Genomic DNA, 6,978 nt, shown 5'->3' on the forward strand with positions numbered 1-6,978 from the left:
GAAGAAAAGGAAGAGGAACAAAACAGGATGTATTGGCAATCTCATAGAAAGATCAAAATGATCTGCTTGAGTCTCAACATCTTTTTTTTTCCATGTGGTGACCAAAGCTGGATGCAGTAGTGCAGGTGTGGTCTTAATAACGCTTGGTAAAGCGGTACTAATACTTCATGTGAACTTGATTCTATCTTGACCCCCTCTTCTGTTATTGTGTTTCTCCCAAGAGATTTACAATCGTAGAAGATCTCTCTGAAGGCTGACAAACTATAATTTCATTGTTTGAGACCCTGTATACATATACTTTCTTTTTCTATGCTGCTTCTCCTGAAGGCATTGCAACAGAACAGCTGTGCATGGCTGATTGACTTAATTTAAAACCTTCCATTAATTACTTTATGAGGAATATGCTAGGTGGATCATAAATTCAATGTTTGCTCATTCACCTCACTATCTTCTCTGCATTGTTGCCATAACTCTCTGTTATTTTCGCCGTGCTTATTCTGAGATCTTCAACCAGACGATGAGGGTGCAATAATTCATAGTTAAAATGTCCTGTGAAAAATTTAGTTAGGAATTGTTTCCTGGAAAGAGGAAGCGAGCACTATGCACATATATATATGTATGTATGTATGTATGTATGTATGTATGTATATGTATATGTATATGTATATGTAAGGGACGCAGTGGCTCAGTGGGTTAGGATGCTGAGCTTGTCGATCAGAAGGTCGGCAGTTTGGCGGGTCAAATCCCGAGTGCCGCGTAACAGAGTGAGCGCCTGTTACTCGTCCCAGCTTCTGCCAACCTAGCAGTTCGAAAGCACGTAAAAAATGCAAGTAGAAAAATAGGGACCACTCCGGTGGGAAGGTAACAGCGTTCCGTGCGCCTTTGGCGTCTAGTCATGCCGGCCACATGACCACGGAGACGTCCTCGGACAAGCGCTGGCTCTTCAGCTTTGAAACGGAGATGAGCACCGGCCCCTAGAGTCGGAAACGACTAGCACGCATGTGCGGGGGAATCTTTACCTTTACCTATATGTATATGTATATGTATATGTATATGTATATGTATATGTATATGTATATGTATATGTATATGTATATGTGTATATGTATGTGTATGTGTATGTGTATGAGTATGAGTATGTGTATGTGTGTATGTGTGTATGTGTGTATGTGTATGTGTATAAAAGGTAAAGGTAAAGGTTCCCCCGCACATGCGTGCTAGTCGTTTCCAACTCTAGGGGCCAGTGCTCATCTCCGTTTCAAAGCCGAAGAGCCAGCGCTTGTCCAAGGACGTCTCCGTGGTCATGTGGCCGGCATGACTAGATGCCAAAGACGCAAGGAATGCTGTTACCTTCCCACCATAGTGGTCCCTATTTTTCTACTTGCATTTTGTACGTGCTTTCGAACTGCTAGGTTGGCAGAAGCTGGGACAAGTAACAGGCGCTCACTCTGTTACGCGACACTCGGGATTCAACCCGCCAAACTGCTGAATTTTGGGTCATGTAGATTGCCATAATAAGAGAATTGGTGAATTGCTTTGACTTTGTATAAGGCAAGCTTTCATCATATAAGTCTTTGTTAGCTCTGCTGTTTTACTGGACCTTTGCAATTTCCCAGCCCACTTGTAATTATATAGTGAATGCAAGTTAAGCTATAATAATGGTTGTCACAGACTCTCTTTGAACAGTTCTTGTTAGGCTTTGTGAATATAACATGGTAAACATTGACATGAATAAAATTCTGGAATAATATTCCATTTTCTCCCCCAGCTGATGCCTTATTTTACTGAGAATAACCTGCATTGTGTGAAGTCAATGTCAGAAAGGCGTTTGATTGCAATGCGTTAGGATTACAGCCATTAAGAGAATAGAAAAAATATCGATGTGATTATAAATAATAAAAAAGAAGGTTCACTACTTCAGTAAAATGGCTGGTAGGGTATATTAAAGAAGCTAAAAGATTTTTTTAAAAAACTCTCCCATGCTCCTTTTCCTTGCTAATGAGGAATTTAGTGCAGTTTATTGTGTTTTGTTCCAAAGTCAGAAATAGACAGAATGGTTAATTAAAAAAACACCCTGAACTAACAGATTAACAGAGTTGGAAGGGACCTTGGAGGTCTTCAGAGACTGTATACCATTTCTGACAAAATGCTGTCCAGTCTCTTCCTAAAAGCCTCCAGTGTTGGAGCATTCACAGCTTCTGGAGGCAGGTTGTTCCACTGGTTGATTGTTCTCACTGTCAGGAAATTTCTCCTTAGTTCTAGGTTGCTTCTCTCCAGGATTAGTTTCCAACCCTTGTTTCTTGTCTTGCTTTCTGGTGTTTTTTTGGGAAATAGGTTGACCCCCTCTTCTTTGTGGTAGCCCCTCAAATATTGGAAGAGTGCTACCGTGTAGTCCTCCCTTTGGCTAGACTATGTATATGTATATGCAGTGCTTTTTTTGTAAAAGAAAAAGGTGCCGGAACTCACACATGTCATACAACCCGCCTTGCCTACCCTACAAGGTTCCATCCAAAAAAGGTGCCAGAACTCCGTTCTGAGCGTTCTATGACAAAAAAGCCCTGTGTATATGCTTTTGATTGGATGGGTCACAACAGGAAGACTCAGTCTGTGCATTGAATAGCTTCTCATTTTTGAAGCGGACCCAAGAACACCTTTCCTCAATTGCTTCCTTTTTAGTCACATCACATACAGTCGATGATACAATTCAAAAGTCACGCTGAAGGAATTTGGTATATAAGGGGTTTGGAGTGCAAGCTTTGAGGGGCAAATTCATCATTTTGAAATTTAGCCCAAATAATGGTTGACCACTGCAGACTCTGCAGCGCGGAGACAGCCTCCCAATGAATCAGGCTGAGATTGTTTTGTCTCCTACCAATACATCCATCAATTCTCACTCGGTATAAAAAGGATGAACAAGAGGACGGAGTAGATATGAAGAAGATGCTGTTCTTCATTCATTACTCTTTCTAGGATCTGCTCTAATGTCCCAAAACTACTTTCTCCAAAAAAAGCAATTGGACTTCTTTGAGTTTTTTCCCCCCTTGAAAACGCTTCACTCCTCATTCATAAAGTTTCTCCAGTTCTTGGATAAGAAACAAAACATTTTCAAGGGAAAAGAAAAACAAGTCCAGTTGCCTTTTGGAAAAGCATCTTTGGGACAACCATGACCTGGATGATTGAGAATTTCCACAGAGATCTCCTCTACCAAATCATCTTGGAGGTATGTGGAGATGGCAAGCTACTGGAAAATGCATCCGCTTCTACTTTTCTGGACTTACTCTCAGCTACATATTCTCCTCACCAAAGTTAAGGTCAAATGAAATTAAATTGCCAAACCACCCAGGCTCAGAATGGAGACAGTTTTTGGGGTCAAGCAGCAAAAGTCCTTGGTTTCGGACTTCTGCTTTTCCATGTCACCAAAATGGGAAAGATAATGAAAATGGGAAGAATGCCCTACGCACAGTCACCCATGCGCTCGTGACCTCCAGGTTAGACTAGTGCAACGCTCTCTATATGGGGCTGCCCTCGAGGACCACTTGGAGGCTTCAGCTGGTGCAGAATGCTTCTGTGCGAGTTGTGATGGGGGTTTCCCGATACTCCCATGTAACACCTCTACTCCGCGAGCTGCATTGGCTTCCGGTTGCCCTCTGGGTGAGATTCAAGGTGCTGGTGATGACCTATAAAGCCCTAAATAGCTTGGGTCCGGGATATTTAAGGGAACACCTGCTGCCGGCATCAAGTTCCCTTCGTCCTGTGCACTCCCACATGGAGGGCCTTCTCAGGGTGCCGCTGGTAAAAGACTGCCGGCGGACAACACCCAGGGGGAGGGCCTTCTCAGTGGGTGCGCCTGCCCTTTGGAACCAACTGCCTGTGGAGCTTAGGACTGCCCCTGACCTTCGGTCATTCCGCTGGGACCTGAAGACCTGGCTCTTTGAGCTTTCCGGCCCAGGCTGAGTGTTTTTAAATGGGGTTTTATATTTTTTCAGGGATTAAATTTAATTATTTTAACTGTTTTTAACTTTTGTATTGTATTGATGTTTTTAAATACTTTGTAAACCGCCCTGAGTCCTATGGGAAAAGGGCGGTATATAAATTCAATAAACTTAAACTTAAACTTAAAAACATTGCTACCTTACATAGTCAGATCTGTTTTTTGCTGTTGTTTGATTTTCTTAACACATTTGGGACAACACAGCCTTGCTGTTCTCATCCCCCCTTTTTTCCCCCTACATGGAACAATTAAGAGATTTAGGACAAGGGGAAGAGATATGAATCACACATTGACAATTGCTGGTTCTTGAACCTGGCCGATGGGGAGGAGATGGCAACTCACAATACACATAGATAGCACTTGGGTGTATATTTGGGTGTTTGTGCAAAGTTTGTGTGTTAAAAATAGAGTTTGTGAAATGCTGGACTGACCATTAGTTCATGGGATATGTTGGGAACATGACTCAGTCTGGGTTGGGATATTCAGAGAGGGATATCCAGACTGACTCTGAAATTGACATAGATAGAATTTTCAGAGATTTAATTCAACCGGAATGATTTCCCCCCCCTACAAAATGTACTTCTGAAACAGCCTGTGAAGCACAAATAATTAACAGCTTTTAATTGGAGGTGCATGTATTTTCAGTTTTAAAAACCCAAGAAAAACCTGCTTTTTTCCCCCCAAGTGTTTTGAGCACATCATGCAGTCCAGCAATTTCAAGGCATTATCTCCCAGAATTTCGTTGAGTTCAGTGACCCTCGTTCTTAACCAAGAGTTGTATTTTCTTGTATCACAAAGAGCGTCTGCTAAATTGGAAAGCAAGAAGGTGTCAAAATCAATTAGCACAGTTCATCTAAATGGTAGCTTCTGGGACATAGTTTAAGAAATGTTTAAAAATTAAAATTTGGGAGTGATAAGAACCATTCAGTTGGAAGCTTAGGTGCAGAATCACCTGCTTTTTCAATAAGACGAAAACCTGTCAGAAAGAAGGCAAAGGTGGAGGTATGTATGCATATTTTAATTTAAAACCTGAAACTGTTTGCTTATATTATTAATAAGAGAGAAAATTATTTCCATAATTTCCCAAGAGACACCATCAAAACCCCCAGTTTCCTTGTGAAAAAAGCACCTTTGGGACAATCATGACTTGGATGACTGAGAATCTCCATAGACTTTTAGCCATGCACTTTGAGATGAACACCCTTCAAATGGTGCCGTAGTATGAATGGATTTCCAGAAAATTAAATTGCAGACTACAGGAACCATTTGCACTACTCAGGTGACACTGAGGACCCAGGTAAACCTCCAAGTGGCCTCAACATCCCTCCCAAAAGAAGGCAAATGACCAGCTGTCTTCAAGGAGTATAAATCCTTCCATTCCCCACCATCCAGTCAGACCTGAAGAAGCTTCTTGTATGAAAAGTGAAATGTCTTCAAAGAAAAAACAAAAAAGTCTAGTTGCCTCTTAAATAAAAAGCACCTTTGGTACAACTGTGACCAGGATGACTGAGAATCTCCATAGAAATCCTGCAGTCCTTTCAGCAGTTCCAAGAAGGCTCCACACCCATTTACACTCCTCAAGTGACCCCAAGGACACAGACAAACCTCCAAGTGGCCTCAACGACTCTCTAAAAGAATGCAAATGACCAGCCGTCTGCAAGGAGTATAAATCCTTCCATTCCCCACCATCCAGTCAGAGCTGAAGAAGCTTCTTGGATGACAAGTGAAATGTCTTCAGAGAAAAACAGGAAAGTCTAGTTGCCTCTTGAAAAAGCCCCTTTGGGACTGTCATGACCTGGATGACTGAATCTCCCTAGACATTTAGCCATGTACTTTGGGATGAACACCATTCGAATGGTGTGGGAGAATGAACCAATTTCCAGAAAAATTGCAGACTACAGGAACCATTTGTGCTTCAGTTTGAGATGCAGACAACACTGACTCATCCCCAACAGTGTGCGCCTGTCTTCAACAGTGAAGGGACACAGGGCAGAAAAATATCCTGCAGAAAGCACAGCTCCACAACACAGTCCTCTTGGCAGTTCCAAGAAGGCTCCACACCCATTTGCATCACTCAGGTGATCCTGAGGACACAGACAAACCTCCATGTAGCCTCAATGACTCTTTAAAAGGATGCAAATGACCAGCTGTCCACAAGAAGCTTAAATCCTTCCATTCCCTCACCATCCAGTCAGAGCTGAAGAAGCTTCTTGGATGCGAAGAGAAAAATCATCAAAGAAAAACAAGAAAGTCCAGTTGCCTCTTGAAAAAGCCCCTTTGGGACAAAGGATTCCTTCTTTCTCCAGCACAAAGGATTTTGTCTAAATGGAAAAGGCATTGTCACAGCACTAGATAGCATTGTCTGGGTTGATATACCTCTGGCATTGTAGCAGAGGCCCACTCACATTTTTTTTTTCTTGGGCCAATGGATTTCTAGTTGTTTCCTTGGATCCACATTCCCTAAATCCCAGATCCCAGACAGGCAGGAGAACAAACTGGTTGAGAAAGACAACAATAAATATAAGTTAAACCATACAAATTATTAAAAACTGGAATTAGTCACCATACATTTAAGAAGTTGCTAAGGGCTACGCGGTCTGGGCACCAGTAATTCAGGTTTCCACTGGAGGCCAATGAGGAGTTCAAAATCTCTCTGTCTTTGAATACATTATTGAGTACTGCTCTCTGCCAATTTCCAGTTGGCCTAGCATGAAATAACTGAAGACTTCTACCTTGTATCTCACCCAGGTCAAGGTACAATTATCCCTGCTACTACTATTAAATCAACTCTAGCTTGGGTCGGTGAATCAAATTATCCAGGGAAATCAAAGGCTCACATTCCCTTGAATATGTTGAATTCTGTTGGGGTTTTGGACTTAACATTCAAAGCCTATCTTTCTATCTTTGCATGATTGTATGAGGGAGATAGGAAAGTAGCCATACTACCTGTGACTTTTCAGGTAAATGTTCAATTTTGGTTTTCAGCT

This window comes from Vipera berus (genome assembly GCF_964194415.1).
Source record: "Vipera berus genome assembly, chromosome: 4".
Lineage (NCBI taxonomy): Eukaryota > Metazoa > Chordata > Lepidosauria > Squamata > Viperidae > Vipera > Vipera berus.